General features: G+C 46.7%; 1 protein-coding gene across 3 annotated transcripts in view; it reads left to right on the forward strand.

Annotated features, from left to right (window-relative positions):
- SLC24A3 (solute carrier family 24 member 3) overlaps nt 1–17,377 on the forward strand; it is a 343,101-nt gene that overhangs the window by 220,590 nt on the left and 105,134 nt on the right. For 2 of the 3 annotated variants that reach the window (XM_061989417.1, XM_061989418.1), the window contains exon 2: nt 8,029–8,163. The exons of the other annotated variant lie outside the window; for it this stretch is intronic. The gene's annotated coding sequence lies outside the window, so the exon portion shown is untranslated. The remainder of the gene's footprint in view (nt 1–8,028; nt 8,164–17,377) is intronic. 3 annotated transcript variants of the gene reach the window in all.

The following is a 17,377-nucleotide window of genomic DNA, read 5'->3' on the forward strand; positions in this document are numbered from 1 at the left end:
ACTGTGAAGACTGAAGTGGCTGAAAGCTTTGTGAGGCAGTCACTGCTGTGAGGGGGCTTCCACAGGGTCCTGCCTGACCCTAAAGTTTTCTTTGCCATCGGGGTGGGAACAGAGGAGGACGGAAGCAGAATGCATGTGGAAAATTCACTTTCAGATGGCACATAGCTTGTCAGAGTTAAAATAAGGCCAAAGTAACTTTTTTTACCATTCTTGAGATTTTGCTGCCAGAGCTGTAGAACCCACCCGACAGCTGGGCTGCACTGGGAGCACGGCTCACAGCTGGTGCTTATGAGTGCCCGTGATGCCTGGGAGGGGCAGAAGCTGCTTGGGGCCCTTGGTGGGCTCCTGTGCACCGTTGCTGGCAGTGAGGTGGTGAAGCCTCTGCCCAGAGGCGCATGGGAGCTGCGTCTGCCTCGGCAGGGAGGCCTGGGAGCCGAAGTCGGAGGTGCGCAGGAGAGCAGCCGCCATTTTATCCTCAGGTGGGTGCCGGATCTGACTTGCCCCACTGAGGACAGACGAGCACCGAGGCAGGATTTTGTGATACTGTGTGATGTGTTTGAGCCTGGGACAGGTTCCTGTGCTCAGAGGGTCAACTTCTCTGATGTCTCTGAAGGGGGTCTTCAAACTGGCAGAGAAGATCCCTGTGGGCACTGCTTATGGGCGGAGAACATGTATCTCCACCCCTGGGCCTGTGACCCTCCTCTAAGGCTAGACTGGCTCTTTAACCAAAGACTGTGCTTCTGCAGCAGAGGGAGAGGGGTGTTTGTAATGTAATTGTGTGTGGGGCTTTTGTGGGAGCTGTGGGTTTTTTCCTGCTGGTGGCCACACAGAAAATAGAGATAAATGGGAAGGAAGATGCCCATCTTGGGCAACAGTGAGAGCTGCAGCAACATTCCTGCCCCACATCACTTGGGGAGAGGTCAAACCTGCCTCTCCCCTGGCCCTGCTTGTGGGGCCATGTGGCACCAATGCTCCTCTCTTCTTGTTGTGGGATTTTTATTATTTTTTTAAGATTTTGAGGTGTTTTTTTTGGTGCTTTTTGTGCCTGGAACTTCAGTCACTGTGTATTGATAACACTGAAAAATCAGAAGTGCTTCACCTGACCAAAATTGTTTTTTCTGCCCTCTTTTACACAGCATCCTTGGAAGTGGGAAAAGGCTCACGGCCAGGGGTACAAGATAGCAGGAGGCTGTTGCTGGTGGTGGACAGGAGTTTGTATGGAGGAGCTTTTAGGAAAGCAGGCTGTGGATGGGGTGTGAAGGGGAGAAGGAGGAGACATGTTAGCTGGGAAGGTGTGGTAGCCATGCTGTGCACCACTGCCAGCTGGGCAGCAGGGTGAGAAGTGCTGGTGGGCTGCAGAATCGGTCCTCTGGAGAAGATGTGGAGCATCTACCATTCTGTGATTGTATGATTCCATCTAGGGTGAATGCAGTCACAAGGGTCTGGCTCAGCCTAATGGCTGTTGGCTGGGGAGCTTGTCATGAGAAATGAATTACAAGAGCTGGCGTAGGAAAAGTGCTGGAACTCTTGCTCTACCAAGGACAGTGGACTTTTTCTGTGGGGATTTGAAATCAGATATAATGAACAGGCCAGGTTGAGGGGGGTGAGGGGGGAAGAGATGTTGCTTTTTTTTTTTTCCTGAGAGTGCTCTATTTATGGTCTTTACTGCTGATGATTTTGAAAGGAAAGCATCTCCTAAGTCAGCCTACAAAAAACCATAATCCATTTATGACATGCCTCTTCAGTCCCAAGCTCAGATTGTGCTGTGGCAGACCTAATTGCACTCAGAGAAACCCACGTACAGGGGCTGACTGGATGCTTACCTGCGGGTCTGAGGGGTGTCAGGACAGAGATGTGGAAGGGCAGCTCTGGAGAGATGCTATGGCTAATTTAACTGAGTCTTACTCTGCCAGGAGGATTTGTCTGGTCCGTTTTGAGGTAACAATGCTACTGCTCCTCACTTTTGCTAGCTTAGCATAGGAGCTTGTGCCTGATTGTTCCAACTGTTTTCTTTCCCAGAAACATTTCTCTGTTGTATGCACTGTAGGAAAATTTCAGGGAGAAGAAGATAATTTAGCTAGTTGAGAGGAGTGTGAAACCAATCCTCCAAAACAGCCACCCTCAAAACAATAGATAAAAGGGACAGACAGAGGAGGGAGGGCAGGCTATTTCAGAAAAGCTGTGCTGTTTTTGGCTGTGGCCAGCAGGATCTAGCAGTTTGCATAGAAAGTAGTCTATTGTCAGTGAGAGGCGAGGATACCTGCCAGCTCTGCAAAGCTGTTAGCAGCAATGCATTCTGCTTGTGAAAGGCTGTGGTGACAGATCTGTCCCTTTGGCTGGGCCAGCCTCTGGCCTGTCAGCTCTTCACAGCTCCAGCTTGCTGCTTATGAGCACCTTCCATCTTCATCATATTTCAGCATTATTGGGCCAAATCCTTCACTGCTGTAAATCAGTCTCTGCACTGATGTTCAAGGAGTTGTTGAGCTTGCTGTATTTGCTAGTTGTGTAGTTGGCCAGTGTAGCGTGTAAGGCTCGTGTGCAGTGGCATGCAGAGTGGTGTCCCCTCCTGCCTAGAGCCACTCACTGCTACTGGACCAGAAATAAAGAACAGTCCCAATGAAGCGACCAACTCCACTTGTTTTTGTCACAATTAAAAGGTTCAGAAGGATTTTCTTCATCTATGTAGGTGTTTCAAGAAAATCTGTAGGACTTTGCTGGGGAGCCACGTGACTGAGTGTGAGACAGATAATTTCACATCAGTGTAAAGTCATTGTCTCCTCTAACCTGTATCTCACCTTCCAGAGGTGAGTCTTGTCTGATTCAGTGGTCTGAGGCAGGAATGTGGATGTGCTCCCAGCTCCACAGCAGGTTGCTTTGTCCCGACTATAAACTTGGGTGTCCACTCCAAGGTCCTGCTGCATTTCTGGCTCACTGGGGTTCCTGTGCCTTGATGCTGAAAATAAATATGCTCTTCTGAGATCAGAATGCAAATGGGGAACATGGAGATGTTGTATAGCATTATAAACCAATATTCTTTGTGCTGGAAACTGCAGGTAGGATGTTTTTATCTGTGTTTCTCCAGTGCTTTAAGTTTTAAACTCTAGCCAGAGACATCTGGAATAGTGTAAGGAGCTCTTGAGTACCCACGTGGAGATCTGCGTCACACAGTGTTTTCAGAAGTTCTGAACAATTTGATCAGCTCTTCTTTCCACTCTGTTTTATTTTCATGATTTGAACAGATCAGCAGTCTCGCTAGAGAGCCTGTTCTCACCAGACTGCCACCCCAGCTTGGCAGGGACGGAAGCTCCTGCAGACACACACTAACGTGCTGCCTGTTAGAGAGACATGGCAAGTGGAAATGGACTGGCTGCATTGTCTTGTTTGTATTATGAAATGCAGTGCAGGCACAAAGAGAGGGAAAAATCACTTGTGTGCTTATGGCTCGTAGGAATATCTCTGTGAGGAAGCACAAATAAAGCTCTCCAGAACCTGGGTTCGGAGTCTGTAATACAAAACTGATGCTGTGAAATTGGAGTTGTGGAAAATACCTTAGAGAATAGTTCACCCACTTTGAAATATGCTATGGTACAGAACTGTGGAGAAGCCCTTTTGTTGTAGTGAAGTTTTTAAAGATGTCAGGGTACTATTTTATTATAAAGCCAGCATCAGTAAGAACACTCTCTGTTGTATGACTGTGTATGATGGTGTAGCTAATGCAAGATGTTTAGTAGTCTTCACCTCTGCTGAGAAAATGAAAATTTAAAAAAAGGGTTTTGCTGTGTTTCCCATTAAAAATCGCCCAATTCTGAATAGCTGCCTTTTCAGAAAGAAAACTGTTAGCTTTCTTTTTATAACCTTTCCTACTTTTCTTTGGAAATAAGAATTTTGCTTCGCAGCTGTCCTGTGCAGACAGACTGAGAGCGCTGGGGTTGAGCCCTTTCGTGGTGGGTTGCTATGGCTGAGCTGATGTCCCTGGTGCTGGGTGGTGCATTACTGCCTGGCAGTGGTGATTCTGCCTCATGCCAGCACCTAAAGTAGGGAGAGAGGCTGCCAGCCCAAAACAGAGGAGCCCTGCATCTGACAGCATGGGCAAGGTCTCTGTTATGCAGTCAGCCGCATCTTAAAGGGTTCAACTGCAGCTCATAGTTGGTTCGTCTTTGACTGAACCTGCTGAAACACAAGTCTGTTTTCTGGAAGGTTGGTGGGAGTGCAGCCTGTGCCAGTAGGGCAGGTATCAAGCTGCCTCTGGCTGTGGCCCGGGGAGGCTGGTGCTTGCAAGCAGGGAAACATCGTCCCTATGTAGTTGTCATAAAATGTCCCTGTTGACAAGGTTGACATCTTGATCTCTCTTCCCCTGTTTTCTCAGGGAAGTCCTTGGAAGGCCAAACCTTTGAAGAAGCATCTCGTTTCACCTATCATTTCTGTTTTCTATCGGTCTGTTGAAGCAAAGGTGCTTTAGAGTGGAGGTGCCCAAGGCAGGATTTTGGGGTCAATGGGTTATGAGTCCTGTTGTGGGACAATTGACCCTGCTTAAAGCTGAAGGTGCCAGAGGAGAGCATTTACTGGTGTAGGTCACGACTGTCTCATCAAGTTCAGCTGTGGACCAGTTCTGCTGCTATTTATGCTGATTTGTGTGAACGCTGAGTGTAGCCTTTATAAACACTTTTATTGCCAAATTAAGCTTTTCTCCTTCCAAAGTAACCTTAAATGACTTTCTTCTTCTCTTCCCCTCACTTGTAAAAGTTTGTGATCTGAGAGAGAAAGGCTTTGTGGGTGTGGAAGGAGCAGGAGAGATTTCTGCAGGAACTTCTGGGACATTGCAGTCCTTGCGGGTTCTCCTTCCTGCCTTTCCTCCATGCAGCAGCGCAAAGTGAAGCACTGACTGCTTGGAGGAGAGTCTCTGCTTTGAAAGCAGCTTGTATGTGGAGCTTACATTGATTCCTTGGATTACCAGAGTATGTCTATTACTATGGGAGATGCCTGATGTTGCATTATTGCATGTGCTCCTGCTGAGAAACACGATAGACTTCTACCAGTGATGTTTGCATATGTTTAACTCGCACTTTAAGCTCATAGTGCTTGCTCAAAAGCTAAACAAAAAGCAAACAGCATTCTCTAAAGTTTGTAAAGCATAGCTTTTACACAGTGCTTGAAGCTTCAAATGATGGTAGTTTATCGAGTTAAAGGCTTTTTTACTTAGAAAACAGGGGTGCACAATGCTGTGTGTGCAGGTGTGATTCTCCCCCCAAACATGCACACAGGCTGACTTCTGCATGTTTTGGGAGCATTGATCCCAGTCACTGCCGTGGGCCTAGGGTGCAATTTTCCAGGCAGCTCCTTCCCAAGCATTGCCTCCCTGCTTGTAGAATGACATGGGAGCTGCCCTGAGCAGACTGTGATCTGGGCAAGACAGAGGAGTCTCAGGTTGGCCACCTCACTCAATGGGATGAGTCAGAAAACCTAATGAAAGGATTGGGACCTGCAGAAAGGGAATTTTTTCTTTTGTCCATAAACACCCTCTGAGACATTGCCCCAAGATTTGAATCTCTGTTCCACTATTCTTTGTTTGTCACCTGTCTCCAAAGTGCTGGACCAAACTGGGAATAGTTCAGATTTAAAAGTGGTTTTGAAGCATCAAACATTGGATTCGGACTCCAGCCTCTGCAAAGACCCCTGGTGCTGTGAATTTGCTGTGTGGAGTAAAGCCTGTAATTCCCTGGAGGCCTCAAAGCACCCTGCATATTTGACAGGCAACTGTGCACCTGCAGGAGATGGGCCATGGACAGTATCAGCAGCTTGCACTGGAGGAGTAACTTGGGTAGCAAAGGCCTCATGAGAGAGCCTGGGTTCTGCATAGTGGAAAGAAAATGGATGGGTGGGTAGAAATCTCTCTCAAATGGTATTTGTTATGAGATAGGCTCAAGGCCTCTGTAACAAGATCGCTGATGTGTGTGTGCCTGCTTGAAGTGGATGCCTTGGCAGCTTTAAAAAAAAGTCCTTGCCACGTTTTTTTCTTCCTCTCTTGAATCTAAAACTACATAGAATGTGTAAAACTGACACATGAGTCTGTGCTTGCTGCTAATTAGGCAGACATGGCATGTCCAAGGCTGACCATCCTTGTGCCAAGAATATCATGGAAATCAGCCAGCTGTTTTTGTTGACAGTGCTGAATTCGAGTTTCACTTAGCAGCACCAAGGCAAAGCATATAAATCAAGGAAGGAGTCAGAAGTAATGAGACAAAGTAATGTGTTACCATTTGTATGGTTACTTGCTGCATAGCCATGTCCAAAACCACCCTGTGCCTTGCAGGTGTGCAGCTGGAACCAGTCTGTGAGCCTGGGTCACAAAGCAGCTGTACAACTGCATTTGATGTGCTGTGCTGCTGATGGGAGCCAGGGGGCTGGTGTAATGTGTCACACACAAACTGTTTTGCGTACCCAGTGAGTCAGCTTTTGGGTGTATTTCTTGCCCAGCTGTCATTGACTGCACACACTTCTCAAGATTGACTTTTCAGTTCTTGGGGTTTCCAGTGGGAAAATCCTGATGCTGGCCACTTTAATCCTTTGCTAGTGCTGTTTCAGCCACTTTGTTTTACTACTCTTTGCTACTTCCTTGCCTTGCAGATGATGATTCTTCTTTCACTGGGTTGATGGCCTAGGAATATAGTGCTTTAGGGGTTTTCATGCTGTTCTAGACAGCAATCATGTGTAGCACTGAAATTTGGTTTGATAGTGTGCAGCTGTTTTCTAGTCAGGTCTGGGTTTCATTGACAAAAAATTGGTGAGCAAAAGCAATATGGCTGGTGTTGAAACAATGAGAAATCAGTAAACACGCACATGCTTCTCGTTAGCAGGAAAGGGCATGGTAAAGAGTATACCCAGACCTCTAGATCTGGAGTGGTTAACTCCTGCTGGACTGAGGCTTATCTCTTTATTTTCAGGTCTGCATGAAGTACATGACCCTGATGTTCATAGATGTTTCTTAATGATTAGAAGTAGGGAGGGCTACTGAAGGGCCTCAGAGGCAGGCTCTAGCTTCAGTGAGATCATGTTAGGTGGGAATAACAGTGCAACTTGACTTAGTGAAAACCATTTTTGCATTAATATGGCTATAGTCTCATGAAGGCGTTTCCACTGGGGGCTTTGGGCTCTGTGAGCAGGTTCTGAAGGAAGTGGCAGGTTTTATGCCTTCAAATGAATGCTTCTTGATGTATGGAAGGGCTGCTCCCTGGCCTGCAGCAGACAGTCGTTAGACTTGGGCACAGGATGTTGGAATGGATCCCTGTTGACCACTTTGGTGAAAATAACTGTTGAGACTTTTACTACAGAACGTAATTTGGAGATGGCGATTGCTCCTCTGCGTTGTGCCCACTTTGATGTGTTCTCCCTGTTGCAGTTCCCTGACACGGTGTGCATTGCCGAGCTCTGCCCTTGCTGTCCCGTGGAGCCTCATGCTCTGTTGGGACAGAGCTTTCCTAACACCTGCATAGTGTTTTATTGAGTCACAAAGAAGCCTACCTAACTTTTGTGTCAAATGCTGTATTTATGAGGCCTCATTCAGCAGCAAAATGGATTGTAATCCTAAGCAGAAATGGCTTTGATGTTGTCTAAGCCTGCGCAAAATTCAGTAGAGCTTTGTTGGTACTTAACAACAGTGAAATGCCAACAGAAGTAGTAAGTTGAGGGGTTTGCTGTTGTTGTTTGTGGGTTTTGTTTTTTGTTAATCAAAACAATGGATGGTACTCCAATTTTAAACTGACTGAAACTTACGACTTCTTGTCAAACCATAGGTGCTCTTCTAGTAGGAATCTTTGAAACTGGAGGAATGAAGGTGACTGTGATGGTTTTGATGCTAACTGGGATGTGGACCTAATGGCAGTGCACCTTTCCAGTGGGATTAGAAACACTGCTGTTTCTAGCCCAAGGGACACTGGGTTTTGACTGCTTCAGGCATTGCAGAACAGAATCAGGAGTTGCCTTTCCTGTGTGGCTGTGTAGTCTCATGCATCTACTGTTCTTTTCTTTTAGGTTATGATGCCCTGAGCTATTCTGTGGAAAGTAATGACAAATGGAGCGGGAGACAGCTACTGCAAGCAAATGAGAACACAACTGATGTCCCAGAGGATGGCGGGCAGCTGTATGTCAGAAATTGCACTGAACCAGGTAGGAATCAAAGTGGTTTCCAGCTCCTCAGTCTTAACAGTTGACTTTCTAACCTCTAGATATCTGTTTTAGTATTGCCCTTGCTGCTAGAGACTTGTACTTACTAATTTTTAAGTCAACAAACATGCTTGTTATTTTCCTTGTGTGTATGCGCTATATGGGTGTTGCCAACTCCCTCGGCGGTCAGGGTTAAGAGGAGAGTACAAGACAATGTTTAATATAATATATATGAATATATATTAACAACTGAATGCTGAGATCATGGGAGTCATGCCTCCCATGGTCCTTGTGTGAGCATTGCCTGTGGTTCTGGTGGTGAGGTGTATGCGCTGATGATGTGTGCTGCTACAAGTAGCTGGTCATAGATTTAGTACAAGTACTTCCACCAACAGTAGCCCCAAAGAAACCTAGTCTGCTGTAGCTCAAGGTTGGCTTGATCTGCTGATGTGATATAGGGCTTAGTTCATAATTGAGCTTTTTCGTCAGGGAGGAATCTTAGCAGAGTCCTCCTTATCTCCTCGACTCCTGTTTTTATGAAACTTGTAGGAGGATAAATATAACTCTGTTATATTTTGTTGAAGTCAGTTGGCACATTCAGAAGCTTTTGGGGGAGATGGGCATGAACACGCTGACTGTTGGAATACATGAGTTGAAGCCCACTTGCTTGAGGCTCTGTTTGCAGCCAGAATGAAGGCAGATTGGATATGGGGGTATTGAGTAGGAGGAAGTGAGCTGATGGGTTTTTTGCACTTGTCTTCCCTGAGCATTTTAGAGCTTTTTGTTAATTCCTTGCATGAAACAGCTCCCCCGTATTGAGAGGGGTGGTTTCCTGATCTGTAGTTAAAAGCACAAACCATTACAACCCTGTACAAAAAAATCTTTCAGTGGATGGCAGGAAAAAGAACAAGATACAGAGTCCTCAATTTGCGTCCAATCAATTGCATTGGTTTTATTTCTGTCTAAATAGAAGTTGTCATAATATAGCCCTGTTAAAGGGGAAGAGCTTTAAAAGCTCTTTAGCCCTTGGTATTTTTTCTTTTCAAAGCGGAGTTGGGTCCTCAAGGTTAGGGTCCTCATCTCCTTAAAGTTAGGGGGAGGAAAGGTATCTCTCCATTCCTTGGGGCTTATGTAGGTTACATGTCCCAAGAGAAATTCTAACAAACGCAGTTCTTGATGAACTTATCTGCCTATAATTTTTCCTCCATGGTAATCCTCAGTAATATTTCCAGACAGATGGATGATTGTTGTGTTTATTAGATAGCAAAAAATAGTACAACAATTAATTCCGTTTTTTTACTTGTTTGCATACCTCCCAGTCCTGCAGCCTCGCATCAGCGTCTTTAATCATCTTTCCCCTATGGCTCTTGGTACGTCAGCACCTGCTATCCCACCATCCTCAGCTATTTCTGCTGCCTGCACCAAGCAGAGTGCCCTATAGCAAATGTGTGGGATTTTGTGATGTGTGTTTTTTCTCCCCCTTTTCCAGAAGATAAAAATTACTGGGTATATTGTATGGTGTTTAAGAGAGAGAAAATGGAAATAACCTTGGTGAATTACTGCTTTTTTTTCTGAACTGTCATGACATTACAACAGAATATACTCTGTAATAGCAAACTGATTAGATGTACTGTAGAAAAGAAAGTGCAGGTAGCAAAGTTAAGGTCCTGTGTGTTGTTTTGTGGATTTCATCTGAATCATTAACACAGTGTAAATGAAAAGCATCGGTGCTAGGCTGAATGGCAGTCAGAAATCTGTTTGAATTGTCCTGATTTAAACGCGAGTCAGACTCTATTATAATAATAAAGTGTCTGTGAAAGGTGTCTGTTGACTTCACTGGACTGGAGACCATGTGCAGAATGCTTTAGTTCTGCTTCTCAGCAAATTGAGTCAAAGAGCTGGTAGAAGTGATGATGTAAATAGCATTCATATGTTATCTTGTTCTGAGTGATTTTTGTGCTGTATATGAAGACATGACATGAGAACGCAAAGTGTTGTGCAGTGTGCTTTGGGAAGAATTGTAGAATTTTCCATTTCCCTGCGACTCAGAATGGTGCCAGGTTTCTGAATACAGCACAAAATGGGCCACCAGTCATGAGCCCATACAACTTCATCCTGCTCATCTCCTTCCTAATGCTCAGAGAGCAACTGCCGTCCACGAGATTGAAATGAGACATGATGGTGGAGCTGGGCTGCTGAAATCAATCTGGTCTAATGCGAGCTTAACCACCATCCCAGCAGGTAAGGATGAGACCCTCAGTGTCGTTCCCGACAACAGCTTTTGTGTTTAAGAAAAGCATAGGTAGAAATTGGCTGGTTGAAATCCATGTACAGCTCTAACACTGGTAATGGTTGTTAAAGCTGATGGAAAGCTTGATCCAACATCCTTTCAAGGCAGCACAATCCTCCTGCCGCTGGCTGTGTTGGTGCTAGATCGGGCCCCAAATGGCAACAAGATCAATTGACAACAGAGACTTGAACTAGTGCAGTAGGCAAGAAACACAAGAGCTCATCAAGCATGCCTGCCTTAGCCTTCCCTAAGTGCTTGCTTATAGAGCGCTGCTCCAGGAAAGGGAGGCAGTTTTGGCTAAAACCTCACCCTTGGGTGTCTCTTGTTACTTGGAAATTACCAGAGCTTAAGCACAGGACGTGCACTTATGTGCACTTGGCCTTCAGGTACTTCTCCTTGCCTTTGGTGAGCGTTGGTAGGAAAATACTGCCCGAAATGACTTTTTTTGTTGTTGTTTCCTCCTTACTTCCAAAATTAAATTGTATAAACACCTACAGCTAGGCAAAAATGAGTGTTTAAAAAAGCACTTTTGCCTCGTCTGTTGCGGGAGGGAAATAAAACGCCTATTTTTTAAGTGTTTTGTGGTTTTTGCACCACTTGGCATTTGTAGTCTGTTGGCAATAAACACATTTTTACATGCTTTTAAAGGAGAGATCTCTCTTCTTTAACTGCACATGTATTTTCAGGCTCATTTGAAAGCCTGGCTTGACATTTGTGAACTGTTAGTTTTGTTTTGTAGTGGCTTATCCAGTGGGACATCTAGTAGCATTTTAGTATCACAACTGCTCCAGATAGTGGGGTTTTGCTCTCTTTTCCTTTGGAACATAGTCAAAGGGTGAAATGGACTGAATCCAGCTGAAAGACCTTTACTGGTACTTTTTTTGGCCTTTTTGTGTTTTTTCATTCTGAACCTGTTGCAAGTGGAGTGGTAGCATGGTGTTCTTGAGCAGTTAACTTCAAAATGCACGGCTTGTTCTGCACTGTGTAGCCCTGATTCACTGAGCCCCCAGGATTTTTGAGCACCACCAAAGCTGAGAAATATCATCGTTTGCTCCGCCCTTGTGCTGTTGCTGTTTCTGATGAGTGCTTGCGGAGGCAGAACACAAAGCAGCCCATTTTCATTTCTGAAGAGCCTCTGGTCTCTTATCTCCTGTTGCCTTGTTTCCCAGTCCTGTAATCACACCTGTTTAGCCTATACCTCTTGGATACTTCAAGGGAGTATCTGACTGTGCTGTCATGCTGCATATGTTCTTCTGGCCTCTCCTACTGTTCTCTTCTCCATATGGCATCTTGTCGTGGTTTAGGCCCATCAGGGAACAAAGGCCACGATTAGCCTCGAGTACCGAAGAGGCTGAGGATTGCTCGAGGGCAGGGAGGGCTTAATTGCCGCTTAAGGTTCAGGACAAAACAGACCAGGCTACTCGGTTTTGGGGAAGAAAACAGAAAATAATTTAATGCAAAATCAACCAAAACATAACCAAAATGAAACAACCCAGAGTAATACATCAATGGAGAGTCCAACCAGCCTTTTTAAGAACACCTTCTTGCCACCCCTCCCCTCTTCCCGGGTTCAGAGCCCTGATCCCGGTGTTTTTACCTTGCCCCCCCCCTGAACGGTTCGGGGGGGCAGGCAGTGGGGGGTTCAGTCAGTCGGTTTTCCGAGAGCTTCTGCCGTTTGTCCCTCCTCAGGACGGGTGAACTCCACACCAGTCCTCCCTGCAAGTCCGTGGGGTAACTCACAAGCATGGCAGACTTGCACGGGCTGCTCCGATGCCCACTTATTCCAAAGGCTGCAGCTCCTCTCTGCCTCTCGTGTGGGGCTGCTCTGCGGCGCGCAGGCTCTCCAACACGGCCTGGGCCATGGCCATCTCCCCACACAGTCCCCCGCCCGTCCGGGCTCACTCACACGGAGCTGTTGGTGGCTCTCAGTCTTGCCACGAGTCTCCATAGGTTTCAGGGGCACAGCTTGTATTCTCGCCACGGCTTGCAGAGGGGTCTCCGGTCTACTGCTTCTCGTTCCTTCCTCCTTCTCTGGCTGAAGGGTCCGCGTGGTGGCCTCCATCTTGTATCACTCTCCACCTCCCCACTCGCATTTCAAATTCCCGTCCCCTAAATAGTGATCGCAGAGGCGCCAGATTGGCCCAGCCGGGCCGGAGGTGGGTCTGAACCTAGGAGCCGGGGGAGGGTCTTCACTGCAACCCGCTCCCCCTGTTACCAAGCCAAAAGCTGCTCCTGGCTAAACCAGGACATTCCACCCCTCGCCTCTGCGAATCACTTATTCAAGAAAACATAAGGGAATCTGAACCACCTGCACAAATCAACTAAGATCAAACAGAATCAAACACTTCCCCGTGAAAATAAATGATTTACACATAACACAATAAATACACATAAATAAAGATCCACCCCTAGACACGAGGTAGCCTCACCCAGTCGCCTGTTTTGTCCTTTACCACTCCCAATTCACCATCCTTATCACAAATCCCAATCTCCAGCAGCTCGAGGCCCCACGTTGGGCGCCAATTGTCGTGGTTTAGGCCCATCAGGGAACAAAGGCCACGATTAGCCTCGAGTACCGAAGAGGCTGAGGATTGCTCGAGGGCAGGGAGGGCTTAATTGCCGCTTAAGGTTCAGGACAAAACAGACCAGGCTACTCGGTTTTGGGGAAGAAAACAGAAAATAATTTAATGCAAAATCAACCAAAACATAACCAAAATGAAACAACCCAGAGTAATACATCAATGGAGAGTCCAACCAGCCTTTTTAAGAACACCTTCTTGCCACCCCTCCCCTCTTCCCGGGTTCAGAGCCCTGATCCCGGTGTTTTTACCTTGCCCCCCCCCTGAACGGTTCGGGGGGGCAGGCAGTGGGGGGTTCAGTCAGTCGGTTTTCCGAGAGCTTCTGCCGTTTGTCCCTCCTCAGGACGGGTGAACTCCACACCAGTCCTCCCTGCAAGTCCGTGGGGTAACTCACAAGCATGGCAGACTTGCACGGGCTGCTCCGATGCCCACTTATTCCAAAGGCTGCAGCTCCTCTCTGCCTCTCGTGTGGGGCTGCTCTGCGGCGCGCAGGCTCTCCAACACGGCCTGGGCCATGGCCATCTCCCCACACAGTCCCCCGCCCGTCCGGGCTCACTCACACGGAGCTGTTGGTGGCTCTCAGTCTTGCCACGAGTCTCCATAGGTTTCAGGGGCACAGCTTGTATTCTCGCCACGGCTTGCAGAGGGGTCTCCGGTCTACTGCTTCTCGTTCCTTCCTCCTTCTCTGGCTGAAGGGTCCGCGTGGTGGCCTCCATCTTGTATCACTCTCCACCTCCCCACTCGCATTTCAAATTCCCGTCCCCTAAATAGTGATCGCAGAGGCGCCAGATTGGCCCAGCCGGGCCGGAGGTGGGTCTGAACCTAGGAGCCGGGGGAGGGTCTTCACTGCAACCCGCTCCCCCTGTTACCAAGCCAAAAGCTGCTCCTGGCTAAACCAGGACACATCTATGTCAAGGTGTGTGAAACTAGAGATGGACAAAAGAAATTGGACAAAATTGGTTCACAAAGTAAATGCTATTGTTTAGCTAAAGCACTTGTGAATTTTGGGCTAGGTTTGGCAGACAGTGTTAGCTAATACAAAAGATGATGAGGAAAGAGTGAGAAATACTCATGTTACTTCAGGCAAGGTATCATTTAACCACTTAGTCCTGTTTAGAAATATGACTCACCCACTGGAAGCCAACAGAAGGACTTAAGCTGATTTAATGTTGAGCTTTAGGTCAGGTCTGTGCTTCCAAATTCAGAGCAAGGATTGCCCTAGAGAAATTTGGAGAAACTTGCTGTTAGTTCAGAGTTGGTTTATCAGCTGTCATGAAGGTGACAAGCTCATAAGCTGCGTCAGGATGGGTCATAATGTGTCTAGAAATTGATGTTAGAGGCTGCTTGGTTGTGGCATGCTGGGGTCCTGATGCCACCCCTCATTAGCTTCTCACTAGACTGACATATGTTTCTGCTGACGAGCTGTCATCGTGTTACTCCCCCGGTGTTGCCGCTTCCCACGTGCTCAGTTGCTGCTCCTGCCTCTGAAAGACTGCAAATAAAATAACAGCCCTGCTCAAGTGTGCCGTTTGAAAGTAATTATCAGTAATAGCAGGAAATACGTGATTACTGCAGAAACTAAAAGATCTCGGTGTATTCATTTAGGCCCTCAGGCACAAAAGGGTTTAATTTAAACAGCCAAAAAACTTCTTATGCAATTATTTCTTACATTTCCTCCTCTTATTTCAAAAGCAACTTTCTCTTTTATCCATATTTCTCCAGTGAGTCATAGATTATGATAATGTAATTTGTAGTACTTGGCTATGAAGTAGGTAACCCTTCCAGACTGCTTGCTTACGCTTGTTACCGTTTCTTTAGAGCCCTTTTTGTGTTGAACCACAAACCTTAACCCACAAAACTCAAACCACTTCGTGTGAATTTGTGCTTTCTGATCTCTCTCATGTTAAACACTTGCTCCCCTGCATTTTGCATACCCAGCAGTGCATTGGCAGTGGCCACCGCGGGTTTCTCGGTGAGCAGCTCAGTGACTGAGCCTTGTCTGGTGTGTGGCGTGGCCTGAGGGTGGAGGGAGATGAAAACATGGTCTGTTGTATCTTTTTCTTTTGCTGTGGGAGAGGAATCCTAAGTTTGTGCTTTGGTATCTGCACAGGCAGGATGGCTTTAGCAGGAGGTGCTCCTCTGGTTTATAGGCCATCTCTGAATTGGTGTTTCCTCTGTGTTAAAACAGAGCAGTGGGGTCTTCTTTCCTTGAACTCACCTTGGAGTGCGGATGTGCTGAAGAACAGCCCAAGCAATCAGTTTTCATCCAAAGCAGTAGCAACTCTCTCTGCCAAAAAGGGAACCATCTCTTCACCCTCATAATCACCTTCACTCATCTTTGTATGCAAAGACTTATGCGTGTGCTCAGCTGTAAGTGGTCTGAGTTATCGTGTGTTGTCATGCCCAGAGTGATGCACAAGACCCGTGTCTTTAACTATAAACATATTGCTGGTGCTAGAAGGGGAACTATAGCATAAGAGTCCCTGCTTTAAAGACCTTCAGCCTTTCATTAGAATAGGGATGGAAATGCTAGAGAAGTTAGTTTGTTTACGCAGCTGTAAAACTCACTGCAGCAGGACGAAATTCAGGACTTCTAATGTTCCTTGGTTTTCTCTGCGTTGTGTGTCATCTTGTTTTGGTGCGTTGTCAGCATTATATAGATAAAATCACACAGGAGATCCCATCAGTGGCAGAAGGGCCTAGCAGAGAACAAAATAGTAGTGCAGAGGAGCAGGATGATCTTTTAAATTTTGCAATGAACTGGAATGAGAATTTATTCGCCTGACTGGCCGTTTAATCTACCTGGTGGCAGTTCCAGTGTTAGTGTGGCACTAGGGGAAACCTCCAGGGACCAGTAGACCCTTGAACCAAGGAGGGAAAGGCTGTGCCAAGAAATGTTTTTAACAGGGAGAAGCGAATTTACCATTGCAAGAGCCGGCCAAGGGAGTGGAAAATACAGCATCTCTTTCCCCTCTGAGAAGCAGGAGGATCTTTCTCAGCAATCCACTCATGTCACGCAGGGATGCCAGCTTGAGAGGTGGTGAGCTGCACGTGGGAGCCAGGATAAGCCCGATGTTCTCAAGGGTCGTGCCACAGCAGAGGGCGAGGGCTGACTGCTCCGTCCTGCCGGGGTCCCTGCGGGTGCTGGCAGTGCCGCGCGCCTCCGGGATCCCCAGGCACATGGCTACGTACGGGACTTGTTTGCTGCAGCATCAGAACAATTATCCTCAGGCTGGGATTTGGCACTGCAAAGCTCCTAGCTCTGGAGTTGCTTTGTGACTTGGTTTTGCTGCTTTATTTACAAACGTGTTCAGATCCTCTGGAGTGGAATCCGAGCGAAGCACGGGTTGGAATTGGCCTTGGCCGTGGCTGTGCTGTGGACTCACTCTGGAGTTTGCTTTCTGGGATGTGTTTTGCAGGGCCTTGATCCGTGAGACTGTTGGATCGTGACATCTCTTTCAAATGATAAGTGGTCACAAGAACTTTTTTCATGACTTCCCAGTCATCTTAAGGGGGAATAGCCCGAGGGTCACAGTTACATTGTCATATAGGTAAGCAGGTTCCTCAGCATCAGCCACTTAAAGGCAGAACTGGCTCCGTACTTAGAACGGGACTGTACCTGGACCAAAAGCCCCAGGGGAAGCTCAGGACACTTGCTTTTGCCTCTTTATCAAGTCGATGTTTTGCATTAGGCTGCCAGAGAGCTTCACTGACAAAACCTGAAACAGGGAATGGTGGTCATGGAATTGCCAGCCAGGGGAATTTAGCAATAATAGACCCCAACAAGAGCTGCATCTGATTCCTTGAAGAGATTGTTTGGTGCAGTCCTTACTGTTTCACCCTCTAGTTCTCCTTTTCATCCCTGTCCATTTCAGGTGCATGGAAGCACCCACAGCCAAATACATTTGCCAAAACCCAGACCTTAACCTCTTGTATTTTTTAGCGTTTTGCTAACAACAGGCTGCTTAGTTCGTTTTTGAAGTACAGTGCGAGGGTCTACAAGAGGGATATGCTCAGCTAAAAACTATGGACCCTGAAAGGTAGGCATGGGTAAGGCTACAGCTTCTGTTCTCGTTTCTCTTGCTAGTCACCATGTGCTAAGAGTTTGAAACTTGTTTTGCTGCTTATGTAGACTTGCCAAATAAATAAATAAATAAGATGTGTGAGAGTGCTTATCTGATGTAAAACTGGTCTCTCTTACCCGTTTCCAAAGACAGGGATCAGCCTGGACAAAACACAGCTTTCAAGCTATAAGCTTGTGGGAGTCCAGTCTTGTTTGATGGAGTGGGCTGCAGTAAAAATACACATTTTTAAGAAGAGAGGAAATATAAAGTGGAGCACAGCTGTT

The sequence above is a fragment of the Colius striatus genome, chromosome 2 (assembly GCF_028858725.1).
Source record: "Colius striatus isolate bColStr4 chromosome 2, bColStr4.1.hap1, whole genome shotgun sequence".
NCBI lineage: Eukaryota > Metazoa > Chordata > Aves > Coliiformes > Coliidae > Colius > Colius striatus.